This window comes from Nerophis ophidion, linkage group LG15 (assembly GCF_033978795.1).
Source record: "Nerophis ophidion isolate RoL-2023_Sa linkage group LG15, RoL_Noph_v1.0, whole genome shotgun sequence".
Lineage (NCBI taxonomy): Eukaryota > Metazoa > Chordata > Actinopteri > Syngnathiformes > Syngnathidae > Nerophis > Nerophis ophidion.
Genome location: NC_084625.1, coordinates 31,953,136 through 31,974,824, shown reverse-complemented (window position 1 = coordinate 31,974,824; position 21,689 = coordinate 31,953,136). Strand labels below are relative to the sequence as shown.

At 41.6% G+C, this 21,689-nt stretch overlaps 1 protein-coding gene and 1 long non-coding RNA gene across 4 annotated transcripts in view; one reads left to right on the top strand and one right to left on the bottom strand.

Annotated features, from left to right (window-relative positions):
- Positions 1 to 21,689, top strand: part of myripb (myosin VIIA and Rab interacting protein b) — a 339,066-nt gene that overhangs the window by 18,195 nt on the left and 299,182 nt on the right. The window lies entirely within an intron of this gene.
- Positions 19,594 to 20,480, bottom strand: LOC133569852 (uncharacterized). The gene is made up of 2 exons (XR_009809939.1): positions 20,142 to 20,480; positions 19,594 to 19,969 (listed from the first exon to the last, which is right to left on the bottom strand). It is a non-coding gene; the product is annotated as an uncharacterized LOC133569852 (long non-coding RNA).

The window sequence follows — 21,689 nt, the reverse complement described above, 5'->3', positions numbered from 1 at the left end:
ATAAAGTGTGAGTAAAACATGTAGGTTTCTAGCTTGCGAACCTCAGTCATACTGAGTTATTGTGGTATTATTGTGTCAGTTTGTTTTTACTGATGAAAAATCCTCGTGAAAAATGTGGTCTTCCTTGAGGCAAAACACTGCCACTTTTGTTCACTGGCGCCACCAAAATGAACCAAAACACTAAGTGGGGATTTAATTTTTTAAATAAAACTTGATTTTAAGTGTGTAAGTTCTTTTTGAGCACATTCTAAAATACCATGATCATAATGATAACGCTGATCATTTTGGTGACAATAACCGTGGTATGAAAATGTATATCGTTACATCCCTAGTATCATTACTGTCTATTTGTATTGATTCACCCATCTTTGTTTCATCCAAGGGCTCTCGCTTTTGGTTAGCGGTCAACATATTCTCCCACCATGTGTAGTATAGCATGTTTAGCTAGTCCTCCAGTGATAATGCTACATGTAATAAACATACGTTATTTACCGCCATGGAGGTGGGGATTACTGACTTAGAAGCAGTTTTGCACTGTACAGGGACATACAGCGCAAACAAAAATGCTACAGTGTGTTGAGGACGTGTAATTCGCTTTTTGCTGTCAAGTTTGTGTAACACAGCTAGAATGTGTCATCAACATGTATTATCACGATATAATGATCAAAAGCTCTATTGTCCGCCACATTTATATCATTTATATTGTATACCGCCTGTGTTGCGCAACCCTATTAGTATTTTGAATAGATATCATTCAAATTACCGTATGTCCTTGAATTGCCGCAGGGCATATAGTATGCGCCTGCCTTGAATTACTACCGGGTCAAACTCGCTTCCCAAAATAATTAGCGCATGCTTAGTATTACCGCCTGGTCAAACTCTTGACGTCATGAGTGACGCTTCCCCTGTCATCATTTTCAAAATGGAGGAGGCTGATTTCAATACCGGTAATTTGAAATTGCATAAAGGGAAGAAGATTAAGAGCTATTCAGAAGAATTTAAGGTCCAAGCTTACATCACACTCAAATTTTTACTGCATACCTTTGGTAAGTGCCGGAGTGAGAATAGGTTTTAAAATAATTAGCGCATGCTTACTTTTACCGCATGCCTTTGGTAAGCGCAGGAGTGAGAAGAGGTTTTAAATTAATTAGCGCCCCGGCGGCAATTCAAAGAAATACGGTAAATCTGCTTTGATTGATGATAATCCCTGAAAGTTGGAGCCTATAGGAGCCACTCTAATCTGCCTACAAAGGTCTTAAAAACATCCAAACACCTCCATTGAGGTTTTATATACATGATCTAAGTATATATGTAATGTAGTGATGGGCACATTTATAATAAAATTTAATATTCACATATTTCAATCATTATAAGCATACGCTGTGGAGGTCTTGCGCCTCCGGGTTCTTCGGACCACCAATTACTGACAGGACTGCTTCGTTCATGGTTCTGAACAATGTTTTATTTTTATTTTTAATAAACGTCCCTTTGTGTGCTTTTCAGCCATAGGTTTGTGTCCTCTCTGTCTCTCGCTTGTGCTCCACTCCAACCACCCTTCTCCTTCCCGGCTGCTGCCTTTAACAGAGCGAAGGGTGATTAGATAAACAGGCCCAGGTTGGCCGTCTACACACCTGTCGCTGATCTCGAAGTTGGTCCTGGCACACCCCGCTTCGCTGCAGGTCTACAGACCCCCCCCCCCCCCCCCCCCCTCCCACGGGGCTTTCATTTAAAAAACGCATCACAACGTTCACTTTTCTTCAACTCCATCACTGATTATTACTCCCTGCAGACTTTAAGAGCCAACAAAAACTTACTTCACTTACTTATATAACTTACTTCACCTCACCAATTATATATTTATTTATTTTTATTGTGATTACTTATGAAGTATATTGTGAATACATTGAGAACAGGAAGTGAACAAAAGTTTTAGCAACTGTTATGTAAAAGAAAAGGGGTATGATTAAAACAGCTCAGCTTCTTCCTACTCCTTTTCGAACATGTTGAAAAGAGAAACTGGAAATTGTGATGCGTGTTCGAAATAAACTCAAACTCAAGGTCTGTTTTAATTGTGATGCCGACTGATAGAATATTGCTATATTCCCGCTTAGATAAAGAATGACTTATAATTTTTGCGACGAAAAGGAGGGAAGAACCAAGTCACTTTTCGTGTTGTTCTCACCATTCCTGGGTATAAATTGGCTGTCAAAGTGTCCCAATTTTTCGGATTAGGGAATTCGGTTAAGACCTATTAGGGTACCGAATATAGTAATTAGATTTATCAAATTTATTTTGAGGCATTCATATAATTGGCTTAAAAGTATAACAATCATCATTTTTATGGGCACACCATAATACGTTCAAAACCTCCGTGAATAGCGACTGTAAAATCACTCCTGATGTGTACCAATCAGTGTTTTACACTTCAAAACATCACCGTCATTAACAACCACTGGCTAAGCGTGAGGAAGAATGTTAGAGAGAACATTTTCCAAAGTCTAAACTTTCAAGCCAAGAGAAAATTTGAGGTTTTTAAATTTTAACAAGAACTGACATAAGAGAGGATCAAGTCACAAGTTGCTGGCAGAACACAGCTTTCCCTGTCCAATTTGAAAACAATAATGAACACGTCGCTGAAGCAAGCACTCTTGATTCCCGCCACCTCAGCAGAAATAAATATATTTAAAAAAAATCATACATGCAGTCTGATGAGCTCAGCGCTTAAGGAAATTAGGTCACATTGACACATGTCCCAAGAGGAACACAGGAAGCTTAAGACTGCTATGGCGAGCTAGGGACACGGTGGGAGTGATAACAGGGCAGGTGCAGCCAAGCATTAAATGAACTGCTTGTTTTGGACCGTCTCTGTTGGGTCAGCTGGTAAAAGTCACAGGGTGTAGCTCGGAGACAGGGCGCAACACCGTAAGGACTTCTTGATGCTTGCTCTACCACATTTAGCAGCCTTATGGACTGATTTAGGATTCTTTGGATAATGGTGCGAAACCGCAAATGCTTGACTTTTCATTTAAAGGCCTACTGAAATGAGATTTTTTTATTTAAACGGGGATAGCAGATCTTTTCTATATGTCATACTTGATCATTCCGCGATATTGCCATATTTTTGCTGAAAGGATTTAGAAGGGAACATCGACGATAAAGTTTGCAACTTTTGGTCGCTAATAAAAATGCCTTGCCTGTACCGGAAGTAGCAGACGACGTGCACGTGACGTCACGGGTTGTAGGGGTCCTCACATCCTCACATTGTTTATAATCATAGCCTCCAGCAGCAAGAGCGATACGGACCGAGAAAGCGACGATTTCCCCATTAATTTGAGCGAGGATGAAAGATTTGTGGATGAGGAAAGTGAGAGTGAAGGACTAGAAAAAAAAATAGACGGCAGAGCGATTCAGATGTTATTGGACAAATTTACTAGGATAATTCTGGAAAATCCCCTATCTGCTTATTGTGTTACTAGTGTTTTAGCTTTTTAGTGAAAGTCGGAGGGGTGTGGCCACGGGTGTGTTGACCGCCCGTGTCTCTGAGGGAAGCCACGTTTCTTGACGAGGCAAAGCAAAGGCAGCCGTTGGGGCCGGGGTGAGATTTTTTTTTCCCCCTCCTCCATGGTGGAAGCATCCCACGTTCGGGGGCGGCCGGTCGGAGGAGGCAAGAGAGTCCGCAGCTGCCTCTTTGACAGGTGCACGAGGAACGATGCAAGCTCTCCGCTCATGTCTACGGTAAGAGCCGACTTATTACCACCATTTTCTCACCGAAACCTGCCGGTTGACATGTGGTAGGGAACCATGTTCGCTTGACTGCTCTGTTCCATAGTAAAGCTTCATTGCCATCTTTCGGGAATGTAAACAAGCAAACACCGGCTGTGTTTGTGTTGCTAAAGGCGGCCGCAATACACCGCTTCACACCGCTTCACACCTACATCTTTCTTCTTTGACGTCTCCATTATTAATTGTACAAATTGCAAAAGATTCAGCAACACAGATGTCCAGAATACTGTGTAATTATGCGATTAAAGCAGACGACTTATAGCTGGGATCCGTGACGTCACGCGTCATCATACCGCAACGTTTTCAACAGGATACTTCGCGCAAAATTTAAAATTGCAATTTAGTAAACTAAAAAGGCCGTATTGGCATGTGTTGCAATGTTAATATTTAATTATTGATGTATAAACTATCAGACTGCGTGGTCGGTAGTAGTGGGTTTCAGTAGACCTTTAAGGCTAGAATCATCGTATTGATTTCAGAAGTTATTCAACACCAAGGTGGCACAGGTAGATGACGTCAAAGGCTAAAGGGTACTTGGAAATCCTTAAGCCCCTTTTGCACTGCTTGTTAAAAGCCTGTGTTGCTGTTGTGAATAAACAGCACTGACTGAAATGGGAGGGTGGCAAATTTCTAGTTTTGGAGGCACAGTACATGAGTCCCAGAGCATCAGGGGAATTATAAAAAAGGGACATGGGTGAATTTCATGTCCAATTCTGCCGATCTGTTGTGTTGAAAGTTGAGCTTTCAAATGTAACACGTTGCGAATAATCCCATGTAAAAGTGCAGCTGAAACACGCTTTTAGAAAGATCGGCACGGTCATCTTAAAATTTGTCGGAATTCTGGGTATTGATTCAGGTAAAAACCAATGGCGCCAAATTTTGATACTTTTCCTGCCCATGACGTCGAGTCCGGTTGCGGACTATGCACTGGCTTCACAAGCAAGCTTGCCTGGTAGAAGACGCTCAAATATAAAGCAAGGCTCCACTTTTTCAAAATGCGCTCGCTCGTTGCTTGTTAATATCGTTTTTTCCATATACATGCTATTGCTTCGTATTTGCAATTTCACATTGAAACCTCCAAAGTAGGTAATGAAACTACAATTAACATGTACGCTCCAATCAAACAGTTGGTGTGTAGTAAGTACAATACTTACAGTATAAGCACACTTTGTAGGTTTTAACTACTAAACTGGCAAAGACTACTTCCTGACTTGGCAACAATGATTGAGCCGAAAGGGTGTAGGTTGAAGCAACGCTTATATAAACCTACCCCATCACAACAAGAACAAGGTTCAAAATATATAAAATCTAAAACATGCTTCACTTATATTACTTTTTTCTTTTTTTTCAAATAATATATAAGCAACATATATGTAGCACACGTCTCATATACACAGTTTAACATTTAAATCAAACATATACATTTGTACACTTATATATATATATATACACACACATATATATATATATATATATATATATATATATATATATATATATATATATATATATATATATATATTATATATACACAATTCATTTAAATTCCATATAAAGTGGTAATATATACATTTTAATATAACCTATATGTATAATTATGAAATCATAAATTGTATTTATATACATATTATATATTATTGTCTTTCTAAAACAATGTTTGCTCTTCTTTCTTATATTTACTAATGATAAATGATTTAAAAAGCTTTTTAAACTGGTTTATGTTGGTGCTGTGTTTTATTTCATCCTTTAAACAGTTCCATATTTTAACCCCTGCTATTGTTATACTCATTCGTTTCTGCGTTGTTCTACAATATTGGATCTTAAAAAGTAGTTCTCTTAAATTATAATTCCCTTCTCTTTGTAAAAATCTTCTCTGTAACCCTGTTGGAAGTAAATATTTACTTGCTTTATAAATCATTTGGGCAGTCTTGAGTTGGATGAGATCTGGTAGTTTTAAATCAAATGTTTTTATAAATAATCCATTAGTGTGTTCTCGGGGTCCTGTGTTATGTATCAGTCTGATGGCCCTTTTTTGCATTATGAATAGTGGTTGGATGTTCGTCCTGTATGTATTTCCCCAAACTTCTAGACAGTAACTCAAATATGGTAGAACAAGTGTACAATAAAGAGTGTGTAATGTTTTTTGATTAAGAATGTGCCTTGTTTTACCCAGGACAGCAATACTTCTGGCCAACTTCCCTTTGATGTATGTAATGTATGTATGTATGTAGTGTATGGACACACCGTAGTCCATACACTACTGCCATTTTACATCTTAGAAATGCAACTGCATACAAAATCTACTATATAATACTTGCAAATGAGACTCAGAAGTGCAGCAAGCGAGATATAACAACTGGACAGCACAGTTATCGTAATCAATTTGTTGTTTAATATCACATTTTTAAAAGTATATTTATTTATTCAAATAATTCAAAGATTATTTATTGTCAATTAAACAATATTTTAAGTACCAACAATTGGTACAGTTGAGAAAGAGTATAGATTCCCAGATACCGGGTATTATTACCGAATCGGTTTAAATGGTACCCATCCTTAGGCACCACACACTTTATAAACACATTTTAACTTGTAAATGTACAGGTATTCACCACTCATAAATGATGATTAAAGATGATGAATGGGAGAATAGATGGAACCGGAGTCAGGGTCTAAAGCAGGGCTATTCAACTGTGGATTCGGGGTCGACATACGGCCCCGGGAATGACACCAGACCATTAAAAATATTTTTTGCATTTTTGCAGCATATTCCTAAAAACACAAGAGCGCAGTCCTATAGGTGATCTTTGAGTAATTTATTTGCAGTAGGTCCCTATAAACAACAGATTCTCAGGAATATGTGCATTTTTTTTTTTCTCAAAGTTGAGTCAATAATACGCTAAATAGATAATTGATTGATTGGGTGGGTAAGGTTGATTTAATGTAAACAATTTGATTGGACGGCGTGGCTCGGTTGGTAGAGCGGCAGCGCCCATGCCAGCAACCTGGTTAGATCTCCAGTCATGTCCGTTGTGTCCTTGAGCAAGACACTTCACCCTTGCTCCTGATGGGTCATGGTCAGGGCCTGGCATGGCAGCTCTCGCCATCAGTGTGTGAATGTGTGCGTGAATGTGTGTGGGAATGTGTCAAAGCGCTTTGAGTACCTTGAAGGTAGAAAAGCGCTGTACAAATATAACTAGGGCTGGGCGATATTTCGAATATACTCGCTATATCGTAGGTTTGTCTCTGTGCGATGTAGAACATGACTATTTCGTGAGAATTCGAGTATACGTTCTCAAGCAGTTGCTTTTAGCTGCTGGCACTACATTTACCATGAATTGATTTAACGTGGACCCCGACTTAAACAAGGTGAACAACTTATTGGGGTGTTACCATTTAGTGGTCAATTGAACGGAATATGTACTGTACCGTGCAATCTACTAATAAAAGTTTAAATCAATCAATCAATACACTACAGGCTTTTCTCACTCTTTCTTGTCTCTCCTTCTCACTGAGAGATAAAACAAGCGCACCTTCTTACATACGCCACATACTATCGTGCATGCAATGTCATACGCCCTGGCGGAGCAGAGAAGTAGTGGCATGGGTAATGTTAGCTACTGCATGTGATGCAAGCGGAGCGGTGCGAGTGGTAATACGAGAGAGAGAAGGTGCGAATCTGGTAAAAAACGGAGGAAGAATGAATTCCCGAGAAAAAACGCACGGGGTCCACACGTCGCACGCTCGAGAATAAAAGTGCTTGAAACTCCGCCTGTCAACACCAGTGCCACACCCATCAAAATGCCGAAGGAACCAGTACTACTGACCTAATAGAGCCTGGCGTCTTTCATTTCCACATCAACACCGTATGAAAAAATAGTCAAAAACAGGAGATAACGTCCGCAGGAAGAAGCTACCACATAACAAAGGACATACACTATTTGATTTCCTATTATGCAGCTCATTTTTATTTGACAGTTATTAAAATATCTTGTGTTACATCATGCACAAAAGTGCACTTTATTTGTTTGAAAATATTGTAGTGGCGTTCTGTATGTAAAGTGCACTTTAATTTAGTGTTGTTTTGATATCAATCAATCAATCATCAATCAATGTTTATTTATATAGCCCCAAATCACAAATGTCTCAAAGGACTGCACAAATCATTACGACTACAACATCCTCGGAAGAACCCACAAAAGGGCAAGGAAAACTCACACCCAGTGGGCAGGGAGAATTCACATTCAGTGGGACGCCAGTGACAATGCTGACTATGAGAAACCTTGGAGAGGACCTCAGATGTGGGCAACCCCCCCCCTCTAGGGGACCGAAAGCAATGGATGTCGAGCGGGTCTAACATGATACTGTGAAAGTTCAATCCATAGTGGCTCCAAGACAGCAGTGAGAGTCCCGTCCACAGGAAACCATCTCAAGCGGATCAGCAGCGTAGAGATGTCCCCAACCGATACAGGCGAGCGGTCCATCCTGGGTCCCGACGAGCGGTCCATCCTGGGTCTCGACTCTGGACAGTCAGTACTTCATCCATGGTCATCGGACCGGACCCCCTCCACAAGGGAGGGGGGGACATAGGAGAAAGAAAAGAAAAGAAGCGGCAGATCAACTGGTCTAAAAAGGAGGTCTATTTAAAGGCTAGAGTATACAGATGAGTTTTAAGATGAGACTTAAATGCTTCTACTGAGGTAGCATCTCGAACTGTTACCGGGAGGGCATTCCAGAGTACTGGAGCCCGAACGGAAAACGCTCTATAGCCCGCAGACTTTTTTTGAGCTCTAGGAATCACTAATAAGCCGGAGTCTTTTGAACGCAGATTTCTTGCCGGGACATACGGTACAATACAATCGGCAAGATAGGCTGGAGCTAGACCGTGTAGTATTTTATACGTAAGTAGTAAAACCTTAAAGTCACATCTTAAGTGCACAGGAAGCCAGTGCAGGTGAGCCAGTACAGGCGTAATATGATCAAACTTTCTTGTTCTTGTCAAAAGTCTAGCAGCCGCATTTTGTACCAACTGTAATCTTTTAATGCTAGACATGGGGAGACCCGAAAATAATACGTTACAGTAATCGAGACGAGACGTAACAAACGCATGGATAATGATCTCAGCGTCTTTAGTGGACAGAATGGAGCGAATTTTAGCGATATTACGGAGATGAAAGAAGGCCGTTTTAGTAACGCTTTTAATGTGTGACTCAAAGGAGAGAGTTGGGTCGAAGATAATACCCAGATTTTTTACAGAGTCACCTTGTTTTATGATTTGGTTGTCAAATGTTAAAGTTGTATTATTAAATAGAGGTCGGTGTCTAGCAGGACCGATAATCAGCATTTCCGTTTTTTTGGCATTAAGTTGCAAAAAGTTAGCGGACATCCATTGTTTAATTTCATTAAGACACGCTTCCAACTGACTACAGTCCGGCGTGTTGGTCAGCTTTAGGGGCATGTAGAGTTGGGTGTCATCAGCATAACAGTGAAAGCTAATACCGTATTTGCGTATGACGTCACCTAGCGGCAGCATGTAGATGCTGAAGAGTACAGGGCCAAGGACCGAACCCTGAGGAACTCCACACGTTACCTTAACATAGTCCGAGGTCACACTGTTATAGGAGACGCACTGCATCCTATCAGTAAGATAAGAGTTAAACCATGACAGGGCTGAGTCTGACATACCAATTCGTATTTTGATACGCTCTAATAAAATATTATGATCGACGGTATCGAAAGCAGCGCTAAGATCGAGGAGCAGCAACATAGATGACGCATCAGAGTCCATCGTTAGCAATAGATCATTAGTCAATTTTGCGAGGGCTGTCTCAGTCGAGTGATTTGCCCTGAAACCGGATTGAAAGGTTTCACATAGATTGTTAAACGCTAAGTGCTCATTTAGCTGCTCTGCAACAATTTTTTCGAGGATTTTCGAAATAAAGGGAAGGTGAGACACCGGTCGGTAGTTTACCATGAGGTCAGGATCGAGGTTAGGTCTTTTAAGGAGAGGATGAATAACCGCTTTTTTGAATGCAACGGGAACAGTGCCCGAGGAAAGTGATAAGTTTATAATATTTAGCACTGATGGACCTAATAATACAAAAAGCTCCTTGATAAGTTTCCCAGGAAGTGGGTCAAGTAAACATGTTGTTTGTTTTATTCCATTTACACGTTGTAACAATCCTTCTAATGTTATTTCATCAAAACGAGAGAAACTATTTTGGATATTTGCAGTATCCGCCGTATATACAATCGTATCTGTGTTACTATAACCCCGTTGTAACTGGGACGCATTGTCTTTAATCTCCTTTCTAATAAGTTCAATTTTCTTATTAAAGAACTTCATAAAGTCATCTGCCGAATGGGTGGAGCTACTGGAAGGAGTCCCTTGTTGGGTTAGCGATGCTACTGTACTAAACAAAAATTTTGGATCGTTTTTATTAATGCGGATGAGATTTGAGTAATAATTTGTTTTAGCTAAGGTAAGCATGCGTTTATAAGTTATTAAACTATCACTCCATGCTTGATGGTGCACCTCAAGTTTAGTCGTGCGCCATTTGCGTTCCAGCTTTCTACATAATAATTTCTGAGCTCTAGTTTCTTCAGTAAACCATGGCGTACGCCTTTTTGGAGCCTTTTTTAACTTCAGCGGTGCTATACTATCAATGGTTTCGCGCAGGGCGTTGTTAAAGTTGTTAGTGAGGTTATCAATAGAGCCCACATACTTTGGGAACGGTGCCATTACCGAGGGCAGTAGGTCCGCAAGAGTCGTCGTTGTGGCAGCATTAATGTTGCGGCTGCTATAGCAGTTATTATTATTATTAGCTTGCCGAACATGAGTCTGAACTTCGAATTTTATAAGGTAATGATCGGACATTACTTTAGTATACGGGAGTATCATAACTTTGGAGACGGTGATACCTCTGACAAGCACTAGGTCTATCGTATTACCGCTGCGATGCGTCGGTTCATTTATTATTTGTGTAAGACCACAGCTATCAATTATAGTCTGGAGCGCCACGCACGGTGGGTCCAATGGGGTATTCATATGGATATTAAAGTCCTCCATTATAATTATATTATCGGCGTGCGTCACTAGATCAGCAACAAACTCTGAGAATTCACTAATAAAGTCCGAATAGGGCCCTGGGGGGCGGTAGATAACGGCCAGGCACAGAGGCAGAGGTGTGGCAGACTTCATAGAAAGCACCTCAAACGATTTATATTTATTATTTAAGTTAGGACTAAAGTTAAAGTTTTCGTTGTATATTAGTGCGACACCCCCTCCCCTTTTGAGGTGACGGGCAATATGCGCATTCGTATAGTTAGGAGGGGATGCCTCATTTATCGCAAAAAAGTCGTCTGGTTTAAGCCAGGTTTCGCTAAGACCGATGACGTTAAGGTTGTTGTCTCTAATGACCTCATTGACTAATAACGTTTTGGGAGACAAAGATCTGATGTTTAGAAAGCCCATATTATAGGTAGTGGGCTGTTTTAAGGAGTTGTTGATAAAATTATCCGTAGTAGCAATATTAATAATGTTGCGTTTATTATGCGCAGTGTACTTAAAATAATTACGACCATATCTAGGAATTGATATGACGGGAATTTTCAGATTGTCTACTTGGCGCTGCGATAAACTGAACGCATCATAATTTGCCACCTCAGTAGAACGCATGTCTAACTCTGACGTAGTCATAGACACAGTAGAAAAAACATTTTGTGAGTTGTGTATTATTCTACGACAATTGCTATGTGTACAGGGATCATCCAGCCTGGCGCTGGCTAGTTCTAACTTAACTGACTCCATACCCAGGCTAGCAGGCTCTGTAATTGCCTGTGACCGGGCTTGCTCTAGTGCAGTTAGTCAAATGTGGCTCAATGCGAAGTCTATGTTCCGAGACAAGAGGATAGCGCCTTCCTGGTTAGGGTGAAGGCCGTCTCTCCTCAGCAAGCCTGGTTTGCCCCAGAAAGAGGGCCAATTATCAATAAACGTAAATCCCTGTTGTCTGCAGAAGCTATCCAGCCACCTGTTAAGAGAGACTAATCTGCTATATCTCTCATCATTGCCTCTCCCAGGCAGGGGGCCAGAGACAATTACTCGATGCCTGGACATCTTTCTGGCGAGATTACAAGCCCTGGCTATGTTTCTCTTTGTAATCTCTGATTGTCTCATCCTAACGTCATTGGAGCCAACGTGTATTACTATATTCGCATAACTAGTGGTGCGGTTAGCCTGCCGTACGTGTTTACTAGACCTGTTGCGAGTTAGCTCCCTAAGATTAGCTTCAATGTCAGGTGCTCTGCCCCCGGGAATACACTTAATTGTGGCTGGTTTGCTAAGCTTTATGTTTCGGGTGATGGAGTCCCCTATGACTAAAGTGTGGTGCCCGGTAGACAGGGGTGTAGGACTAGCTAAAGGGCTAAATCTATTATGCGTCTCAACCGGTACACCGTAGCTTGTAGGCCGGTTAGGGCTGCTACAAGCTGGGCTAGTTAGCTCGCTACAGCTAACGCTAGCAGATGTGTCCGCAACATCTAAAGTTACGAAATTACACTGCTCTAACTGGCGGACACGGCTCTCTAGCAAAGCCAACCTATCCATGAGTAAAGTGCACGAAGCGCAGGAAGCCATACTCACAGAAACTTTCCGTCGCCGAGTGGGGTGCCAGCTGTCTTCGGGAAGTGGTGGTCACGGTGGCGGGGGAGAAGCTTCCTTCAGACCGGCGCTGCCTTTCTCCGCTAGCCTCGTTAGCTTAGCAGCTAGCTAGCTGAGGGCGAAGTGGTGAGACAGAGATCGGGTGATTTGCAAGTTAAATTGAACTATTAAATATGTTCGATAAGTTGTAAATAAAGCTGCAAAACAGTTAAAATCACACAGATAGAACGATACTTAGCTTTTTTGCAACAAGAGCAGTCAGCGAGCAGTCATTCACGTTGACCCGGAAACTGTCATTTTGAGTGTGACCAGATATCAGATATCTTAGTGACATCATGCACAAAAGTGCACTCATATCTTGTTTTAAAATGTCTCTGACAATCTCGCACTTTCTGTTTTGGAAATGACATGAAGTTTGGGCCACTGCTTAATAATTGTTTAATAAAGACACTTTTGCTAGATTGACTTGGTTTTGATTTCGCTTTCTGCATGAAAGTTTAAACGTAGTATACATTAGTGTGTACTATGGCTATGAGTTGTTGTTGTTTCTTTTCCCTTGGCCTCAGTCTGGACCCCCTCTCCAGGGTCCAGACTTAAACCGATTTTTTTTGTTTTTTATTTTATTTTATTTTAATTTTCTATTTTTTTCTCCCATTCCCCTCTACTTGTTTACCTGTATCTCACCTTTTTTGTAAGGGGCGCTGGAAGCCGGCAGACCCGTCAGCGATCTTGTTCTGTCTCCCTGTAATGTTTGTCTGATCTTGAATGGGATTGTGCTGAAAATTAAATTTTTCCTGAAGGAACTCTTCTGAAGGAATAAATAAAGTTCTATCTAATCTAATCTAATCTAATAATGCAGTATGAAGAAGAATGTTTTAATGTAGACACATAGAATTATCATACTGCTGTGATTACAGGTATATGCATCAAGTGTTCATTCAAGGCTAAAGCAAAATATTCGAGATATATATCGTGTATCGCGATATGGCCTAAAAATTTTAAGATATTAATAAAAAGCCATATTGCCCAGCCCTAAGTATAACCCTTTTACCGTTTTAACATTGGTCCCCTCTGACCGGCAATTTCATCTGTTTAATTGTGACAAGGCTGAATTTATTGGCGGCATGCAAACTTTGTGAACCCAGAAAAATCCATCAATTATCCGCAATATGGAATAAAGCGTGGGAAAAAAGTTGCGGTTTGTTGTCTGGAAATTACGGTAATCCTCGCTGCTTTCCACTTGTGATTCCAGTTATGATTTACCATTATGTACCAACTTCTGTTCACCAGTTTTGAGGCTGCATCATAACAAAAGTTGACGATCAAAAAGCTTGTGCTAGATGTCACAATCTTACACATAACGTAGTATTATGCTGTATATTTGAGGATCAATAAATAGAAAAGGTTTTGTAAAAAAAAAGGCCTATTTTCATTGAGAAAAAGCATGAATAGGCAGGTTTTCCCACAAACAAACAATTAATAAGAAATCCGCAAATACTGAATCTAAAAACAGGTTGGGATCCACTGCTCCGCCACAAAATGTAATGCAATTTATTTGATGACAAAAACCATATGAAAACGCAATTAGTTAATACCACCTGATAAAAATATTTACCTCTTTGTGTGTTGCCATATTGTACGCTACCCACCCTCTACTTGAAGCACTATTCTACTGCTCCAGACTGAAATGACGGAGAAAAACAGTCTATCATAATTCAGCAGTCTTTCCCAAGGGTGCGATATAAACCTTGCCTCGTATGAATAAGTTGTCAGACTTGTTATCACTTCTTATGGCATGAGCCGCCTTTCATGTTGTCATGGCGACTGCACCCTGCTGGACCGCTAGGTCCTCTTACTACAGTATGCGGCTCCCGTGTGCATGCTTGACTGAAGGAGGGGACTGATCACGGTATCCATGGCTGATTTACTTTGGTTATTATACTCACGAATGCTTCGTCCACCTCAATCAATCAATCAATGATTATTTATATAGCCCAGAATCACTAGTGTCTCAAAGGGCTGCACAAACCACAACACAAACCACAACGACATCCTCGGTAGAACCCACATAAGGGCAAGGAAAACTCACACCCAGTGGGACGTCGGTGACAATGATGACTATGAGAAACCTTGGAGAGGACCGCATATGTGCCCCCCCCCCCCCCCCCACACACACACCTCTAGGGGAACCGAAAGCCATGGATGTCGAGTGGGTCTAACCTGATACTGTGAAAGTTCAATCCATAGTGCAGTGTTTCTCAAATGGGGGTACGCGTACCCCTGGGGGTACTTGAAGGTATGCCAAGGGTTTACGTGAGATTTTTGGAAAATATTCTAAAAATAGCAACAATTCAAAAATCCTTTATAAATATATTTATTGAATAATACTTCAACAAAATATAAATCCATCCATCCATCCATATTCTATCGCTTATACCCTTTGGGGTTGCGGTGCCAATCTCAGGTAAAATATGAATGTAAGTTCATAAACTCTGAAAAGAAATGCAACAATGCAACATTCAGTGTTGACAGCTAGATTTTTTGTGGACATGTTCCATAAATATTGATGTTCAAGATTTCTTTTTTGTGAAGAAATGTTTAGAATGAAGTTGATGAATCCAGATGGATCTCTATTACAATCCCCAAAGAGGGCACTTTAAGTTGATTACTTCTATGTGTAGAAATCTTTATTTATAATTGGGATGGCAAGATGGCGGCGCCCGGACGGGCTGCGACACTGCGGTGCTCTTGCTAAAGATGGAACATTTGGCGGAAATGCCGGACAGTTCTGCAGACTTCATGGCTGGCTCGCATCGTGGTCACTCCGTGATCACGTACGACCGACAGACACTTCTGGATGTGGACATATCGGGCCGTTTTGGACTGATAGACGCGTGCGTGCTAAACATGCTAACTAGCATGGGAATACGTCGGCGGCTACATCCAGCGGCCTGTGAAGCAGGGGAGTCTAGTTGCAGCGGGGGCCGTCTACGGAGCAGACGCCAGCGGTGTGATCGGAAACGCGGATGTCGAGCGGGGCTAAAAACAAAGCAGAAGGCTAATCCCCACGGAACACCACTTCCCTCCATCCTGAAGACGGATTTAGATGAAAGATGCGAGACTACTGGTCTGGGTAAGGAGTCAGTTAAATTAGAACAAGTTTTTTCTGCTTTGAGTGTTTCAGAGTTGGACATGTGTTCTACTGAGGTGGCAAACTATGATGCGTGCAGTTTATCAAAGCAACAAACAAACACTCGGAAAATCCCTGTTACCGAGGTGGCTAACTATGATGCGTGCAGTTTATCAAAGCAACAAACAAACACTCGGAAAATCCCCGTTACTGAGGTGGCTAACTATGATGCGTGCAGTTTATCAAAGCAACAAACAAACAATCGAAAAATCCCCGTTACTGAGGTGGCTAACTATGATGCGTGCAGTTTATCAAAGCAACAAACAAACAATCGGAAAATCCCCGTTACTGAGGAGGCTAACCATGATGCGTGCAGTTTATCAAAGCAACAATCAAACAATCCGAACATTCCCGTCGTATCAATTCCTAGATATGGTCGTAATTATACTGAATGCACTGGGCATAATAAACACAACATTATTAATATTGCTACTACGGATAATTTGATCAAAAATTCCCTAAAACAGCCCACTACCTATAATATAGGTTTTTTAAACATAAGATCATTGTCTCCCAAAACGTTGTTAGTTAATGATATCATCAGAGACAACAATCTTAACGTCATCGGTCTCAGTGAAACTTGGCTTAAACCAAATGACTTTTTTGCGCTAAATGAGGCATGTCCTCCTAACTTTACACATGCGCATATTGCCCGTCCGCTTAAAAGGGGTGGGGGGGTCGCACTAATATACAACGAAAACTTTAACCTTAGTCCTAACATAAATAATACATATAAATCGTTTGAGGTGCTTACTATGAGGTCTGTCACACCGCTGCCTCTACACCTGGCTGTTATCTACCGCCCCCCAGGGTCCTATTTGGACTTTATCAATGAATTCTCAGAGTTCGTTGCTGATCTAGTGACACACGCCGATAATATAATCATAATGGGGGACTTTAATATCCATATGAATACCCCATCAAACCCACCGTGCGTAGCGCTCCAGACTATAATTGATAGCTGTGGTCTCACACAAATAATAAATGAACCCACGCATCGCAACGGTAATACGATAGACCTAGTGCTTGTCAGGGGTATCACCGCTTCCAAAGTTACGATACTCCCGTATACTAAAGTATTGTCCGATCATTACCTTATAAAATTCGAGGTTCAGACGCATGTTCGTCAAACTAATAATAATAATAACTGCTATAGCAGCCGCAACATTAATACGGCCACAACGACAACTCTTGCTGACCTACTGCCCTCGGTAATGGCACCATTCCCAAAATATGTGGGCTCTATTGATAACCTCACTAACAACTTTAACGACGCCCTGCGCGAAACCATTGATAACATAGCACCGCTAAAGTTAAAAAAGGCTCCAAAAAAGCGCACCCCGTGGTTTACAGAAGAAACTAGAGCTCAGAAATTATTATGCAGAAAGCTGGAACGCAAATGGCGCACGATTAAACTTGAGGTGCACCATCAAGCATGGAGTGATGGTTTAATAACTTATAAACGCATGCTTACCTTAGCTAAAGCTAATTATTACTCAAATCTCATCCACCGTAATAAAAACGATCCTAAATTTTTGTTTAGTACGGTAGCATCGCTAACCCAACAAGGGACTCCTTCCAGTAGCTCCACCCACTCAGCTGATGACTTTATGCAATTCTTTAGTAAGAAAATTGAAGTCATTAGAAAGGAGATTAAAGACAATGCGTCCCAGCTACAACGGGGTTCTATTAACACTGACACGATTGTATATACGGCGGATACTGCCCTCCAAAATAGTTTCTCTCGTTTTGAGGAAATAACATTAGAGGAATTGTTACAACGTGTAAATGGAATAAAACAAACAACATGTTTACTTGACCCTCTTCCTGGGAAACTGATCAAGGAGCTCTTTGTATTATTAGGTCCATCAGTGCTAAATATTATAAACTTATCACTTTCCTTGGGCACTGTTCCCCTAGCATTCAAAAAAGCGGTTATTCATCCTCTTCTTAAAAGACCTAACCTCGATCCTGACCTCATGGTAAACTACCGACCGGTGTCTCACCTTCCCTTTATTTCAAAAATCCTCGAAAAAATTGTTGCGGAGCAGTTAAATGAACACTTAGCGTCTAACAATCTATGTGAAACTTTTCAATCCGGTTTCAGGGCAAATCACTCGACGGAGACAGCCCTCGCAAAAATGACTAATGATCTATTGCTAACGATGGATTCTGATGCGTCATCTATGTTGCTGCTCCTCGATCTTAGCGCTGCTTTCGATACTGTCGATCATAATATTTTATTAGAACGTATCAAAACACCAATTGGTATGTCAGACTTAGCCCTGTCTTGGTTTAACTCTTATCTTACTGATAGGATGCAGTGTGTCTCCCATAACAATGTGACCTCGGACTACGTTAAGGTAACGTGTGGAGTTCCCCAGGGTTCGGTCCTTGGCCCTGCACTCTTCAGCATCTACATGCTGCCGCTGGGTGACATCATACGCAAATACGGTGTTAGCTTTCACTGTTATGCTGATGACACCCAACTCTACATGTCCCTAAAGCTGACCAACATGCCGGATTGTAGTCAGCTGGAGGCGTGTCTTAATGAAATTAAACAATGGATGTCCGCTAACTTTTTGCAACTCAACGCCAAAAAAACGGAAATGCTGATTATCGGTCCTGCTAGACACCGAACTCTATTTAATAATACAACTCTAACATTTGACAACCAAACAATTAAACAAGGCGACACGGTAAAGAATCTGGGTATTATCTTCGACCCAACTCTCTCCTTTGAGGCACACATTAAAAGCGTTACTAAAACGGCCTTCTTTCATCTCCGCAATATCGCTAAAATTCGCTCCATTCTGTCCACTAAAGACGCTGAGATCATTATCCATGCGTTTGTTACGTCTCGCCTCGACTACTGTAACGTATTATTTTCGGGTCTCCCCATGTCTAGCATTAAAAGATTACAGTTTGTACAAAATGCGGCTGCTAGACTTTTGACAAGAACAAGAAAGTTTGATCACATTACGCCTGTACTGGCTCACCTGCACTGGCTTCCTGTGCACTTAAGATGTGACTTTAAGGTTTTACTACTTACGTATAAAATACTACACGGTCTAGCTCCATCCTATCTTGCCGATTGTATTGTACCATATGTCCCGGCAAGAAATCTGCGTTCAAAGGACTCCGGCTTATTAGTGATCCCCAAAGCCCAAAAAAAGTCTGCGGGCTGTAGAGCTTTTTCATTTCGGGCTCCAGTACTCTGGAATGCCCTCCCGGTAACAGTTCGAGATGCTACCTCAGTAGAAGAATTTAAGTCTCACCTTAAAACTCATTTGTATACTCTAGCCTTTAAATAGACTCCCTTTTTAGACCAGTTGATCTGCCGTTTCTTTTCTTTTTCTTCTATGTCCCACTCTCCTTTGTGGAGGGAGTCCGGTCCGATCCGGTGGCCATGTACTGCTCGCCTGTGTATCGGCTGGGGACATCTCTGCGCTGCTGATCAGCCTCCGCTTGGGATGGTTTCCTGCTGGCTCCGCTGTGAACGGGACTCTCGCTGCTGTGTTGGATCCGCTTAAGACTGGACTCTCGCGACTGTGTTGGATCCATTATGGATTGATCTTTCACAGTATCATGTTCTCATATGTTCTCATATTCATCAGTATCATCAGTATCACAGTATCATGTTCTCATATTCATCATTGTCACCGACGTCCCACTGGGTCATTATTGTCACCGATGTCCCACTGGGTGTGAGTTTTCCTTGCCCTTATGTGGGCCTACCGAGGATGTCGTAGTGGTTTGTGCAGCCCTTTGAGACACTAGTGATTTAGGGCTATATAAGTAAACATTGATTGATTGATTGATGATAATTGAATCACTTGTTTATTTTTCAACAAGTTTTTAGTTATTTTTATATCTTTTTTTCCAAATAGTTCAAGAAAAAACACTACAAATTAACAATATTTTGCACTGTTATACAATTTAATAAATCAGAAACTGATGACATAGTGCTGTATTTTACTTCTTTATCTCTTTTTTTCAACCAAAAAAGCTTTGTTCTGATTAGGGGGTACTTGAATTAAAAAAATGTTCACAGAGGGTACATCACTGAAAAAAGGTTGAGAACCACTGCCATAGTGGATCCAACACAACCGTGAGAGTCCAGTCCAAAGTGGATCCAACACAGCAGTTAGAGTCCCGTCCACAGCGGAGCCAACAGGAAACCGTCCCAAGCGGAGGCGGCTCAGCAGCGCAGAGATGTCCCAGCCGATACAAAGGCAAGCGGTCCATCCTGGGCCCCGGGCTCTGGACGCGCGGTCCATCCTGGGTCCCGACTCAGGACAGCCAGCACCTCATCCGTGGCCAACGGACCGGACCCCCTTCAGTGGGACAGAGGAGAAAAAGAAAAGAAACGGCAGATCAACAGGTCTAAAAAGGGAGTCTATTTAAAGGCTAGAGTATACAAATGAGTTTTAAGATGAGACTTAAATGCTTCTACTGAGCGATTTCTGATAGACTTTCTGTAAGATGATGATTTTGCAAGATTCTTACCTACCCTGATGTCACCCCTTTACTGCTCACAACCACTAGGGGGCGTAAGCATGTACTGTAGGCCTCGTTATATCCAGTTTTTGAATGATCTGCATGACAGCTGCCGCCATGAAATATGTCGTCAGTGTTTGGAGGTGCTTGTTTGCTGTGTACACACGCATGTTGCCCAGTGTGTAACAGCTGTGAAATATGACTGTGTCAGACGTGGCCTTTTCTCGAGGCAAAAGGGCAAAGTCTCTCATCACAGCTGCTGAGCGAGGAGCGAGTGTCCGTGAATGCCAGTGTGACCGTCCTTATTTACACCCTGTGCGCTGCCTGATACCTGATACGTGGAGATGTTGCCGCTTTTATCTGCTCCAGAGCTGACAATGTGACAAAAGCGCCCTCCTCGCTCACTATGTGTGTGTGTGTGTGTGTTTGTGTCCTTGTGGGTTTGCCATTACGCTAATACTCCCAACCGGAACAAATGAGTCATACAAGCCCCCCCCCCTGATGTAGAGATGTGTTGAAATAGGATGATGGCTTGAGAAACAATATTTACGGATGCGTTCTCTTCAATTTAAAGCAATAGTACTTCAGTGCAGAGAGTCCATTTAAAGCTTAATCCCGAATGAATGGAGATGAGGAGCTGCATAGTCTTTGTTCTGTATATTTTCGTACAAAGTTGGTGTGTAGTTTGCTGCAGGATGAGGAGAAACAAGTGATATACGCCTAGAGGAGAAGCACTTGGTCAATGGAGCTATCGGGCCAAGAATAGATCAGACATAATTGTCTGGCCTTCTGAGTCATCATCACTCTGCAAGTGCACTCCCATCTTGTTTGGACACTGTGGTTAATGGACCTTCTACTTCTTGCCACGGACTCATCTGTCTCTGCGTCTCCCCTTCCTTTTGCTTCCCCTCTGTTTTCTGCGAGCGTCCGTTTCTGCTTACTGTCATACTGGACTGAACATACTGTAAATCAAGGCTGTCAAACCTACGGCAGAACAGGTTTTATCCGGCCTGCGTGATGAGTTTGCAAAGTATTAAAATTAGCTGCTTTTTTTCTTTGAATTAAAGAAACTGCTCTTCTAAATGTGTGCACTGGATGTCACAATAGCAATTCTGTTGGGCAAGCAGACAGTTTATACCAGGGCCAAGCAAGAGGTAGACAGTTAAGGGTGACTGTGGCTCCTACTCCTCGACCCACATGAAATTTAAAACCTGACGTTTTAGGTCTTCTGCTTCAAACACATGGTCATTTGGCACCCTTACTCCCCCAAAATGTCTCTGTAAAACACGAGAAAAGTGAACTTAACCGTTTTGAATAGTTTTTACCTCTGTTTCTTAGGGTTTGTTGAGTTAGCTCTGGATTGATATGTGGACATGACAAAGGGGGTAATTGATACCTCAACGAGTTTACATGTTGTTTTTTTGTTGAATTTCAGAAGGTCATTGACTTATGAGTCCAAGCTCATTGTGTTTTTGCAGCTTCACCAATTCCCTCAGAACTTTCAACAAACCAGAGGATTATTTGTGATTTGTACGTGTGCTTGTTCTATTTTTGACC